General features: G+C 54.1%; 1 protein-coding gene across 5 annotated transcripts in view; it reads right to left on the bottom strand.

Annotated features, from left to right (window-relative positions):
* The window catches only part of PC (pyruvate carboxylase), a 108,641-nt gene that overhangs the window by 24,566 nt on the left and 70,513 nt on the right, over positions 1–13,562 (bottom strand). The gene's annotated exons all lie outside the window — the stretch shown is intronic.

Below are 13,562 nucleotides of genomic sequence, written 5' to 3'. Positions count from 1 at the left end.
CTCAAGTCTGTAATCCCAGCACTTTGCGAGGCCGAGACAAGCGGATCACGAGGTCAGGAGATCGAGACCATCCTGGCTAACACGGTGAAACCCCATCTCTACTAAAAAATACAAAAAAACTAGCCGGGCGAGGTGGCAGGTGCCTGTAGTCCCAGCTACTCGGGAGGATCCAACATTGGATGGACAACATTGTTGTGATCCAACAATGGCGTGATCTCGGCTCACTCCAACCTCCGCCTCCCGGGTTCAAGTGATTCTCCTGCCTCAGCCTCCCAAGTAGCTGGAATTATGGGCACCTGCCACCACACCCAGCTAATTTTTGTATTTTTAGTACAGATGGGGTTTCACCATCTTGGCCAGGCTGTCTCAAACTCCTGACCTCAGGTGATGCATCTGCCTTGGCCTCCCAAAGTGCTGGGATACAGGTGTGAGCCACCACGCCTGGCTGTATTTTTAATAAAGATGGGGTTTCACCATGTTGGCCAGGCTGGTCTTGAACTCCTGACCTCAAGTGGTCCACCCGCCTCGGCCTCACAAAGTGCTAGGATTATAGGCGTGAGCCACCACACCCAGCCCATCTGATTCATTTCTTAGAAAAAGTTTAAAACACTTAACTCAGCCATTTTGTTTTAAGTAAGGAACACAAAAACGTACTCAAGAAATGAAACAAATATTGCGAAAACCAGCCAGATGCGGTGGCTCACGCCTGTAATCCCAGCACTTTGGGAGGCTGAGGCGGGCAGATCACGAGGTCAGGAGATCGAGACCATCCTGGCTAACACGGTGAAACCCCTTCTCTACTAAAAATACAAAAATAAATTAGCTGGGCGTGGTGGCGGGTGCCTCTAGTCCCAGCTACTTGGGAGACTGAGGCAGGAGAATGGTGTGAACCTGGGAGGCAGAGCTTGCAGTGAGCCGGGATCAGGCCACTGCACTCCAGCCTGGGCGACAGAGTGAGACTCCGTCTCAAAAAAAAAAAAAAAAAGCAAAAACCTTAGTGCCATATTATAGCCAACAACATGGAAAAGGGGAAATAAAGACAGAAGAAAAAAAAAAGAGAAGAAATAAGGAAGTAGGTAGAAGAAAGAGAAGAGGAGGAGGAGGAAAGACCCACAGCCAGGGAAGAGAAACAGAAAACGCCACTGGGGGCAGACCCTATGCCAGGCACAGTTCTAGGCCTCAGGAGTCGAGAACACAACAGTGAAGGGTTCTGCTCATGGAATATAAATGGCAGTGAAAGGAGCAAAGCAAAGAAAAACAAGACACAAATAAGAACATTTCAGATCACAAGAGCCTGGAAGATAAGAAACAGGTGACATTTCGCGAATTATCTGGGGCGGGTGCAGGGATTTGGGGACTGGATATTAGAAAAGGCCTCTCAGAGGAGGGGACACAGAAGCTGGGACCCGGATGGGGAGAAGAAGTTGGCCATGCACAGATCCGCAGAGAAAGCTCCAGGAAGAAGGGATAGCGATTGCGAAGTTCTCAGGAAGAACAGGCTTGGTGCCGTCCCGAGAGAGGGAAGTGTGAGCCCGTGGCCTGAGGTGGGGCTGCAGCCATGGACAGGGCCCAGTGGTCAAGGCCTCCCTTGAGTCAAGGACAGGACAGGAGGGGCGTGATCGATGCACAGTGGAAAGGATCTCTCTGGACTGGCGCGCAGCAGGGGACTGGCAGACGACGCATGTCTGGGGCAGTTCAGAGCCTGAGCTGAGAGACACGGAGCCTCTGACAGGGGGAAGCCATGGGTGGGGCTGGGGAAATGTCTGGGGTATGACAGACAAGATTCGTCGAGAGACCCACCATAGAAAGCAAGGTAGAGGAAGAAATCCTGCATGGGTGCGTGGAGATTACTTTTCCGGCTATAAGAAGGGCAAGACAGAACAGGCGGGGCTGGGAGTGAGGCAAGCTCACAGAGGGGGAAAAGCAGGGCCAAGAACCTGGGCGGTATCACAGGCGCGGTGGTGTCTGAAGCCAGGGAGCGAACAACCTGGGAGAAGTGGGTCAGGCCTGTGTCTTCCGGCCCACTGGAGTTGAGAGTCTGGCCGAAGAGCCAAGAAGGAACCCAGGGGGGATGCCTGGAGGAGAGGGACGCACAGGTCGCTGGGCAGAAGCAAGCAGCTCTCAGGAGGATGGGGTACGAGCTGGGCGGAGCATGACTCCCAGAAGGCAGGGTAAGATGGGGGCTGGGAAGGGGCCACTGCGGTGACCAGGAGGCACCCAGGTCACACCCAGTTATGGTGAACGTGGATAGAGTAGCCTTGCTGGGCTCTGGGCTCCTCCTCTTTCTAAAATATACCGTGTCCTTATCAATTGCACAGTGGAGAAACCTGGCGGACACCACAGTGCTCGCGAGATGTTGACCTCACTAGCACCGAAGAGACACTACGCACCTCCTGATGGGGCTCCTGCCACCGTACACAGCCCGAATTTAATCAGGAGAAAGCAAGGTGCAAACTCAAATTCAGCGAAACTCCACAGAATAACTGGCTTGGACTCTTCAAACATGTCAAAGGTCGTAAGAGACAAAGACACAAGAACGGTTTCAGATGAAAGGAGACCACAGCAACAATGGTGAGAGCCACACACAATCCTGGATTGGATCCGGGTTTCTGTTGCTAAAAGGACATCAGGGGACAACAATACAATTTAAATAAGGTCTGCAAGTGAGAGGATTGCGTTGATGTCAGTTTCCTGATCTTGATCACTGGACTGTGGTTATGTTAGAGAACATCCTCATTCTTAGGGGAAAACACTGAGGAACTCAAGGGTCCAGGAGCACCACACCTGCAATTTACACCCACTTACATGGTTCAGGTAAAAACGGGAACAATGAAGCAAATGCTAGTATTGGGGGAACTGGGGTCAGGGGTATGAGAATTCTTTGTCTTACTCTTGCAACTTTACTGGAAGTCTAAAATCATTTCAAATTGACAAATGAAAAAAACCATACCCACCGCTAATACTGCTGGAGGAGATAACCTTAGGGAGTGCATGGCCCAGCACCTGCTGCTCAAGAGGTGCTGCAAGCACCAGCGAGGAACTCAGGTGTAGAGACACACCCTGCTACAGCAGGATGGACATCAGACGTTATCACCCTGCTATCTCCCAAAGGCAGATCTACAATCCTCTAAGCCCTGCTCCAGGTGGGTTATCAGATGCCGCCCACGAGGAGGACAGGTCTTTCCCAGCTGGGAGCAGGCGGCATTGGCACCAGAGAACAGGCGTGGGGTGTAAATCTCACCCTCCTCCTGGGCACCAAATGTCTACTCTGCTCAGGGCTGGGAAAGGCTGTGTCAAAAGAGCTCAAGTTACCACACAGGGCAAAGGCAGGAAGAGGTGAGGGGAGCCTTCCAGACAAGCACAGCAACAAAACAGCAAACACAAGTGGCTCCTGAACCCATGAGAAAGCAAGAGATTCAGAATACAGTGATGAGGTGCCACTCCCTCTACAAAGCCTGGGAAATTTGTAATGCAGTGCTGAGCACTGGGAAGGCCTTCGGGAGGCGGCCCACAGGCACTGCTGAGCATCAGGGCAGCTTCTCTGGGAAGCTGTTTGCAAAACTTATCAATAGCCTTTAAGACATTTATGCCCGGCCAGGCGCAGTGGCTCACACCTGTAATCCCAGCACTTTGTAGGGCTGAGACAGGCAGATCATTTGAGGTCAGAAGTTCAAAACTACCCTGGCCAACATGCTGAAACCCGTCTCTACTAAAAGTACAAAAATTAGCCCGGCACGGTAGTGGGCGCCTGTAGTCCCAGCTACTTGGGAGGCTGAGGCAGGAGAGTTGCCTGAGCCTGGGAGGCGGAGATTGCAGTGAGCCGAGATCATGCCATTGCATTCCAGCCTGGGTGACAAAGCGAGACTCCGTCTCAAAAAAAAAAAAAAAAAAAGCCAGGGCGCGGTAGCTCACGCCTGTAATCCCAACACTTTGGGAGACTAAGGGGTGGATCACGAGGTCAGGAGATCAAGACCATTTTGGCTAACACAGTGAAACCCCATCTCTACTAAAAAATACCAGAAAGTTAGCCAGCTGTGGTGGTGGATGCCTGTAGTCCCAGCTACTCGGGAGGCTGAGGCAGGAGAATGGCATGAACCTGGGAGGTGAAGCTTGCAGTGAGCCAAGACTGTGCCACTGCACTCCAGCCTGGGTGACAGAGCGAGACTCCATCTCAAAAAAAAAAAAAAAAAAAAAAAAAAAAAAAAAAAAAGATATTTATGCCCCTGGGCCCAGTCATTACTATTCCAGAAATCCAACCCCAGGAAGTATTCCAAAATGGCAACCAAGATATACACAGAAAGATGTTCAAAACAGCATTATTTACAACAGCAAATCATGAGAAGCAATTTAAAGATTGCACACGCTGGCTCCTACAGACATTATGTAACCATTAACAATAACGTGTTTGCACAGGTTTTGATGACATGGGAAATGCCTGTGATGTAATGTGAAGCCAAGAAAATTTAATGGTAAACAACATGATCTCATGAAGTTTTTTTAAAGCAATGGCAACAACTGTAGGACTGTTCGCATGCCACCCTCCTCACAGCCACGTGTTATGGGATTGCTGTAGAGTTGTGTTTTCCTCCTTCTTTATGCTTTTCTATATTTCCATATGGAAAATTTCCATATTTTCTCCATTGGGGATGCATTATTTATAATTAGAAAAAAAAAAAAAGAAATAGACAGAAGGGACAGGAAGAGCTCCGCAGGAAAAGGCGAAGGGAGCTCCCGCTACACCAACTCCTTGGGTGGGAGGACTTGGCAATTTGTCTCCCAGGAGCCTAGCACCCTCTCCCTCCTCACCTGCTGGCCTGCCTATAGGTGAGCAGCCTCACAGCTGGCAGTAGCCCACTGGCACTGAGATTCTCAAACCTCCAGGGCAGTTTCAAGCTTTTTCTGGGGGGCCCCAGTTCTTTGCTCCCACCTGGGTGGGTTTACCCTGCCACCACAGGGGCACTCACCCATGGTTTGGGGGTAAACAGGTCATTTTTGTTGCTCTCCTCCCCTCTCCCCACCACACTCGCTCCCCACTGCCTTTTCCAGGCAAAGAAAGAGATTTCCTCAGAAGATATGCCAAAGGCTAGTCACCTCCAGAGCCTCTGGAAGGCTGCACCCTGCCCCACAGCGTGGCCACCAAGTGTCTCCTGAGCTCAGGCAGGAAAATGATGGAGTGCTGACACATCGCCGCCCGCCTCGGCGGCCCCTCTCACGCACATTCTTGCATTGGATCCTCATTTTTTCGTGGTGGGTAAAGGATTCCTTAGCAGTCCCACTCCACCAAGAGCCGGAGGCTGTGGGCAGTGGGGGGCACAGAGATGCCTCTGTGAGTCCTTGTGTCCCTCAGAGGGAAGCAAAAGCAGGCCTAGACTTGAGACCAAGAGGACTGTCCCCGGGGTATGGCAGCTCTTCGGGTGGCAGTGTGCCAGGCAGATGTTTATGGAAGGGAAAAGGTCAGGGCTCTTTGGCTGAAGTCAGAGCAGGGAAAAGTGGAGCAGAGAGCAGCCTCCTGTGGGGCACAGCCCAGTGCAGGCCCACAGTCCACTGGCCGAGGGCTCCCCTGGCTCCATGGTTTGGGCACCTCTGAGGCCGCAGCTTTCGTATCTGTAAAACGGGGTTCAGCCGCCCCATCCTAAGCAGGTCATCCTGGGTGTCAACTGAGACAGTGCAGCTGAAGCGCCATGCCTGGGTGATAAACATCAGCTGCTGTCACTATCTTCCCAACTCCCTCCCCTCCCAGATGAACGGAGGGCCAGGGAGGAAGTGCCCAGCCCCACATGGCTGGAAGGCCCACACACTCGCGCCCTCCCACTCGCACCACGACGCAGCTCCATGCTGATCTCCCCACAGGCACCTGTGCCAGGCCGTCCTGGTCTGAAGGCAGCATGGGGAGCCCACCCACCAAGCCAGGCTGACCACGCACCCAATGCTTAGCAGAGTTCACTGAATAGGGGAGCCCGCGGGTGCGATGCCCACACACACTCGGAGCAAACACACAGGCCCGAGGACACCGCATGCTTTTGCCAATGCAGAAACCTGCTCCCAACATTCCTCTGCAAAGGAAGACCCACTCCAGACAAAAGTAGTTGGGAGTGTCAGGTATTGCAGAGATGGGGGCACCTGTCCCAGAGCACTCACCCTGCACCGGCCTTCAGTGCACAGAGGAGGGTGTCTGAGGAGCTACAGTCAGCTGCTCTTCTGCCTGAGGTCACTGGCCCAGAATACAAAGTTTCCCAACACGAGGCTGCTTGAGGCCTGGGCTGCTATCAGGGGAAGGGGCACCAGTGATCCTAGAGGCAGTGAACCTGAGGTCTAGAGGCTGGCATGGGCCACAGGCTGCAGAGAGGCGAGAGGTTGGGTCATGCAGAGAGGAGCTGATCCACAGCCCACAGCCTGCTCCCTCGGCCCCCCAGAGACCTGGCAAGATGATGAAGGAAGAGGTCTGAGGCAGGAGGCAGCCGGAGAGGGGACGGCAGGTTTCTGTGATGGATTTGGGATGTGCTGCCGAGTGAGGTGAGACATGGAAATGGTGGCCAGCAGGCAGCGTGGGGCCGGGGAAGGCTGTCAGGAGCTGCTTGTGAATGACGTAGGGTGAGGGCTGCACTGCTCCTCAGAACCTAGGCATGGCCCTGGAGCTGAGCTCACCGCTGTGGTCACACAAGACCCCTCCCACCAACCTGTCTCTCCCTGACCCTCACACAATGCCAGGTACGGATGGGGCCCAACACACACAGATGTCTGTTGATGAATTGAACCACCACTGCATTCCCAGGGCACCTGCACCCTTCCTAGAACTTGGTTAACCCAGTTTTTCCTTATCGAATGGCACTACCTTCCCAGCTCTGAAACCCAGGCCTTTCCAGAATCAACATTGGCTGGGAGAAACTGCACTGTAAGATGGGCGTGGCCACCTCACACTGCCCTCTCTCTGGGAAGCAGGGTCTTCAAGATTGTGGTGGAATAAGCTGACTCTGGGTGTGCTGAGTTTGAGGGGTCTGGGATGGTTCGAAGGGAGGAGCTGGGTGGGCGGACTCCCCCTGCTCCCCAATACCAGACCATTCCCCAAAGCTGAAGGGAGCAGGGGCCTCTGCACAGCACTTGGGGTATACAGGAAGGAACCCCTGCAGTTGGAGACGCCTATGGAGACCCAAGGAAGTGGCAGCAGAGGGTGGAAGACGGCCTTCCTGAGACCCCCCCAGAAGCCTTGCCTCTGCCATTAATGACACTCTCGGTCCTCAGGCTGTACGACACCAAGCCCAGACACTCTGGAGTATGCCAACCTCTCACCTCACAATGGCACATTCCCAGAAAGTGCCACCAGCCTACAGCCCTTGTGGCTGGCACTATTCCAGGCACTTCCTGCCATCTTCACAGCAGGGCACAGAATAGGCGATGGCCAGGCGCGGGGAGCAGCGAGCAGCAACGGCTGGGGCCAGGCTCCCTCTGCGGTCCCATGCTGTGCCCTGCTTTTGGGTATTGGGTTGGTGGATGGCGATCAAGAAGTCCTCAAGGCTGTCAAGTTTGGCGGAGAAGCTTCCCTGGAAATGCAGAGGGCTTTACTAACAGAACCCACAGAGCCATTTCCTGCTCCTTAGAGCTGAGCCGCAACTCTTCAAGGGAGGCTGCTAGAGCCCCAGGTGTGAGGGGCATTCTGGGATGCTGCCAGGACCAGCAGCCAGCTCAGGTTACAGTTACACACCTCAGGGGCTGCCACTGTCTTGCTTGCTGCTGGTGATACACACAAGCAAAGCTCTCCCTTTCTGACCTCGAACAGCAGTGAGTGAGTGAGAGCAAACCAACCACCATCACCCAAAGATCCTTCACCCTGCTTTCCTCTCCTGAGAGCTGACAGCCCAGGGACCCACTTGCTATTTTCTGCAAATGCCAGCTGACAGATCCCTTTTCTTGGCCTCGGGTTGTGCATAAGAGACCAGGAAAGAAGACAGCTTTGATTGTCACTTGGGACGTGTAAATAACTCCTTGCAAGCAAGAATGAGCCACAGTGAATCCAGTAGTGTGTGGGGCACCTGCTTCCTCCCCTGCTGCCTCTCAGGTGACTCCACAGCTTCCATTTCCCTCCCAGCTTCAGCTTCAGATCAATAACTCAGCATTCCTCTTCCAGAAGGGGGTCAGGAAGGCACCTACAACAACCTGCAGGCTGAGGCAGGGCAAGGGCCTGGCTGTCACCTGTCCTGCTCCTGATAGAGCTGCCGCTTCCACAGCACACAACACGTACACACTGAGCTCCACCTGCGTGCCCAGCCAGTGCCAGCGGAGGGGGACACAGTGGTGGGCAGTGACCCCAGCAGAGCCTTACTCCTTGCCAGGCATGGGCCACTGTGGCTCTTCATGCAGACTCACTCAGTAACCCTCACAGCCCCTGATCACCTCCCTGTACAGGTAAGGAACCAGGTGCAGTGGGATTAAGTGACACATCCAGGCCACCAGCAGAGCTGGCCTGGAGCCTGCTTCGTATTCCGCCCCCCAGAGCAGGAGCTCGGACCACAGAGTTGGCTTACGGACTCTTCACCCAACTAAAGGAGTAAGCCACAGCGTTCATCAAGAACACAGTGTGACAGGCACTTGGAAACCAAAATACCAAAACCAAAAACCCCCACTTCTGATAAAACTGTCACTGGCCTGGCCTTCAGTGGGGCCACCAGTGGCACTCAGGGTTTCCCACCGAGAGCCGATGAACAATGCCGGCAGTCACATGTCCCAGATAAGCCAAAGCAGTTTCAATTTGTCTAATAAATCATCAACATGTCCCTGAAATCCCACTACTTCAGACCTGAACTACATCTCCCAGGATGCCTCTTGCAACCAGAAGGAGCCCAGAATCCTGCTGTCAGGCTGTCATCGCCCAAGTTTTGCTCCAGACAGCGTGGCCCCAGTGCTGAGCAGCCTTGCTGGGGACCAGGGCAGGGCGCCACCTAACAGCTGCTGCAGCTGAGGCCCCGCATCGCTTCATCCTACATATTCCTGTCCTCACAGCGTCTCCCGCAGCCTCAGAGGGCAGCAGTAGGCGAGAGGCCGCAGAGGAAGGGAAAGGCCAGGCCCTGCTTCAGGGGCGGGTGGCCAGCAAGTTGGTTCTGAAAGCCCAACAGAGCGCCTGGGTCCCTCGCAAATCCTCAGAGGTGTGCTGGAGAGCAGCGGAGGGGAGAGAAGAAAGGAGTGTGGTTCAGAAACAGGCCCCAGGAACCTCCGAACCAACAAAGCTCCACACATCTACTTCCTACGGGCCCAGCTGCCCCCGGCACCAGCACCCGCACCAGGCTGTGCCCCCACCCCCAGCCGGGCTCTGCAGCTGCCAGCGAAAACAGGTCAGAACCAGAAAGAAAGAGCTCTTGGCAGAGCACTCGGGGCTGCGGCGGTGGCAGCTCTGACGGATGGGGCCGCTCTCCCCAGGCGGCTCTGCTCTAAATGTGTCCGATGGGGCCCAGGGCTGGCAGCCAAGAGGGACAGGCGAAAGGACAACTCCACCTGGCTCTCAGGGCTGCCACAGCCGATATCAAAGCACCCAAGAGAGGACAGACTAAGGCTGAGATTTCTGGGCAGGGGGGCGAAGGGAGGATGCTGGAAACAATGCATGTGACAGACACAGAAGACAGGAGAGAGACAATACCAAAGACAGAAACAGACACAGCACAGGCACTCGCTGAGGCTCAGCTGGCCGGGCTCTGGGCCCCCAGGAGCACCGGCTGCTCCGAGTGGCACTGCCGCAACGAACAGCTGTGAACAGCGCCAGCAGGGCTCCTCATCGCCCTGGCAACCCTCTATTCAAAGGAGCAGCTGAGGAGGAAAGGGTGGCACCGAGGCGACTGGCGCCATGCTCTCGGGACTTGTGGACTGGGGGACAAAGAGGGCCTCAGAGAAAGCAGAGTGAGGGGGTCCCAAGGGCCTGCAGTGAGGTGGCTGCTCCATCCCAGCCTCATTGGAAAGCAGTGAGAATTTCAGGGCCAACACTGCCCCCTGGTGCACGAGGAGCCAGCTTCCCGCCAACCCCGCAGCACGAGGCGTGGGCAGAGCTCACATGGGAAGGTCACTTGTCCCCATTCCTCCACATGCTGTGTGAGTAGCCTCAGGAATGCCTTCCCCATATTCCCTGGGCAGCCACCTCCCTCAGCTCGGTCCTTGTCCGTGCTCCACCCATTGTCCTGCTCAGGGGGCTCTCCATGAGGTCTCCATGACGTCTGTGTCCTCAGCAAAGAGCATTTAATGGTACAAAGATTTGTTGACCCATCTTGTCCCCCTCAACAGACACTGTGAGGGCCCTGGGCACAGGATCCCTGGTCTCTTTTGTCCCCACATCTCCCTAGCACTCTGCACAGTGCCTAAGACCAGAATTAAATACATGTTTGCGGGAATGGATCAGCGAACAAATACTTCAGGTTACAATGAGGTTGCAGAGTGGCATGAGGCTGCTAAGATTCACCGTGAGGCGTGGTGGCTCATGCCTATAATCTCAGCATTCTGAGAGGCCGAGGCGGGGGTATCACTTGAGTCCAGGAGTTTAAGACCAGCTTGGGCAATATATTGAGATCCTGTCTCTGCAAACTATTTTTTTTTTTAATCTTTTTTTAATTAGCTGGGTGTGGCCTGGCACGTGGCTCACGCTTGTAATCCCAGCACTTTGGGAGGCTGAGGCGGGTGGATCACCTGAGGTTGGGAGTTCAAGACCAGCCTGACCAACATGCAGAAACCCCATCTCTACTAAAAATACAAAATTAGCCAGGTGTGGTGGCGCATGCCTGTAATCCCAGCTACTTGGGAGGCTGAGGTAGGAAAATCACTTGAACCTGGGAGGCAGAGATTGCAGTGAGCTGAGATTGCGTCATTGCACTCCAGCCTGGGCAACAAGAGCAAAATTCCATCTCAAAAAAAAAAAAAAAAATTAGCTGGGCACGGTGGTGCCCATAGTCTCAGATGCTTGGAAGCCTGAGGCAGGAGGATGGCTTGAACCCAGAAAGTTTAGGATGCAGTGAGCCATGATTGTGCTAGTGCACTCCAGCCTGTGCAAGAGCAAGACCCTGTCTCAAAAAATAATTAATTAGTTTAAAAAAATATTTACCTAGAAATATTATGGAGCATTTAGACAAAGATTAGTAAGGCTTGGCCCCTCCTGGGAACAGTACACACATGCTAGTGGGACACACAAGTGTCCCATGCATATCGATTAGAGCCCAGAGTGCTGTTGACAGGACAGAGAGAAGGTCCGAAGGACAAGGTCAGCAAAAAGCACCTCCCAGACCACTGCAGAGCACGTCTGTGCCCCCACAGCCACATGAGGAAGCCTTGATCGTGGACTTCCAGCCTCCATAACTGTGATAAATGAATGTCTGTTGTTTAAAAGCCACCCAACCTGTGGTATTGTGTCACTGCAGCCCAAAAGCACTCAAGACGTAGCCTGGGAATGGGAACCAGGAAAGCTGAGTTTCAAGGCTGAGAGGGGTGACAGAGGCTAGGGGCATCAAAGACTCAATTCTTTTTTTTTTTTTGAGACGGAGTCTTGCTCTGTCGCCCAGGCTGGAGTGCTGTGGCCGGATCTTAGCTCACTGCAAGCTCCGCCTCCCGGGTTCATGCCATTCTCCTGCCTCAGCCTCCGGAGTAGCTGGGACTACAGGCGCCCGCCACCTCACCCAGCTAGTTTTTTGTATTTTTTTTTTTTAGGAGAGATGGGGTTTCACCATGTTAGCCAGGATGGTCTCAATCTGCTGACCTCGTGATCCGCCCGTCTCGGCCTCCCAAAGTGCTGGGATTACAGGCTTGAGCCACCGCGCCCGGCCCAAAGACTCAATTCTAAACAGGACTGGACAATCTTTGCAGGGAGGAAGATGCCAGGACCCAGCAGACACTTGCAGGTGGCCCAGGACGTTTCCTGACCCTCTTCAGGCCACCTCACCCCCGCTGGAAAGCTACACAGGACCTGCTCCCCACTCAATCCCCCTCGTTCCAAGATGACAGGACATGAATGCTGGCCAGATTGGAGAGGGCCTCCCGGAGGCCTCAGGGACTTCGGGACCTGTCAAGCTCAGGACAAGCGGGTGTCACCTGGCCTTAGAGGTTGAATTGTGTCCCCCACCAAAAAAGATACATTGAAGTCCTAATGCTTAGCACCTAGGTCAGAATGTGACCCTATTTGGACCGGGCGCAGTGGCTCACACCTGTAATCCCAGCACTTTGGGAGGCCGAGGTGGGCTGATCACCTGAGGTCAGGAGTTCAAGACTAGCCTGGCCAACATGGTGAAACCCATCTCTACCAAAAATTACAAAAAATTAACCAGGTGTAGTGGTGGGTGCCTATAATCCCAGCTACTTGGGAAGCTGAGGCAGGAGAATTGCTTGAACCCAGGAGGCAGAGGTTGTAGTGAGCCAAGATAGCGCCATTGCATTCCAGCCTGGGCAACAGTGAGTCTCCGTCTAAAAAAAAAAAAAAAAAAGTGACGTGACCTTATTTGGAAATAGGGTCTTTACCAGGGTAATCAAGTGAAAATAAAGTCATTAGGGCGGCCCGAATCCAATATGCTTGGTGTCCTTATAAAAAAGGGGAGGCCGGGCGCGGTGGCTGAAGCCTGTAATCCCAGCACTTTGGGAGGCCGAGACAGGCGGATCACGAGGTCAGGAGATCGAGACCATCCTGGCTAACCCGGTGAAACCCCGTCTCTACTAAAAATACAAAAAAACTAGCCAGGCGAGGTGACGGGCGCCTGTAGTCCCGGCTACTGGGGAGGCTGAGGCAGGAGAACGGCGTAAACCCGGGAGGCGGAGCTTGCAGTGAGCTGAGATCCGGCCACTGCACTCCAGCCTGGGCGACAGAGCGAGACTCTGTCTCAAAAAAAATAAAATAAAATAAAATAAAATAATAAAAAGGGGGAAATTTGGACACAGACACACACAGAAGGAAAATGTGAAGACAGGAGATGATGGCCATGTGACTGGAGTGAGGCATCTACAAGCCAGGGAAGGCCAAGGACTGCCGGCAAACACCAGAAGCTGGCAGTGGCCAGGCAGGACCCTGCCATCCAAGAGAGCACAGCCCTGCTCATACCTTGATTTGGGGCTCTTGGCCTCCAGATATGAGACAGCAAGTCTCCGCTGTTTTCACCCAGCTTTTGGCACTCTGTGATGGCAGCTGTAGGAATCTAATACCCTAATGCCAGGAGCTGGAGAAGCGCAATGATGGTAAAAAAATACCCCCTTCTCTCATCCGCTCATCCTGATGCAGGCCACAGCGCTGGTTTTCAGAGCATGTCGCTATTTGGGACTGTGATCAGCTGGCTGGGGCAGGCTGAGTGAGAGGCAGCAGAGATGAAAAGTGAAGGGTGATAAGGCGAGCCACGCCTGTGTGGAGAGCCGGGCAGTTAGCAGGGCGGCCTGAAGGAAAGACTCCAGAGCGAAAAGAGGGGAGGGAGGGGGGCAGGCAGAGGAGGGGAGGACGTCCAGGTGCTGGGGCGGCTGGAGCAAAGACAGGTAAGGCAGGAAGCAAACATCCTGGTGTGTCCCGCTGAGGCAGGGAGTGCATGCAGGGAGAGGAGCCCAAGGGCAGAGCCCGAGGCTCAGTC

The sequence above is a fragment of the Rhinopithecus roxellana genome, chromosome 15 (genome assembly GCF_007565055.1).
Source record: "Rhinopithecus roxellana isolate Shanxi Qingling chromosome 15, ASM756505v1, whole genome shotgun sequence".
NCBI lineage: Eukaryota > Metazoa > Chordata > Mammalia > Primates > Cercopithecidae > Rhinopithecus > Rhinopithecus roxellana.
The sequence above is the reverse complement of the archived record's forward strand: the minus strand, read 5'-3'. Positions and strand labels throughout refer to the sequence as shown.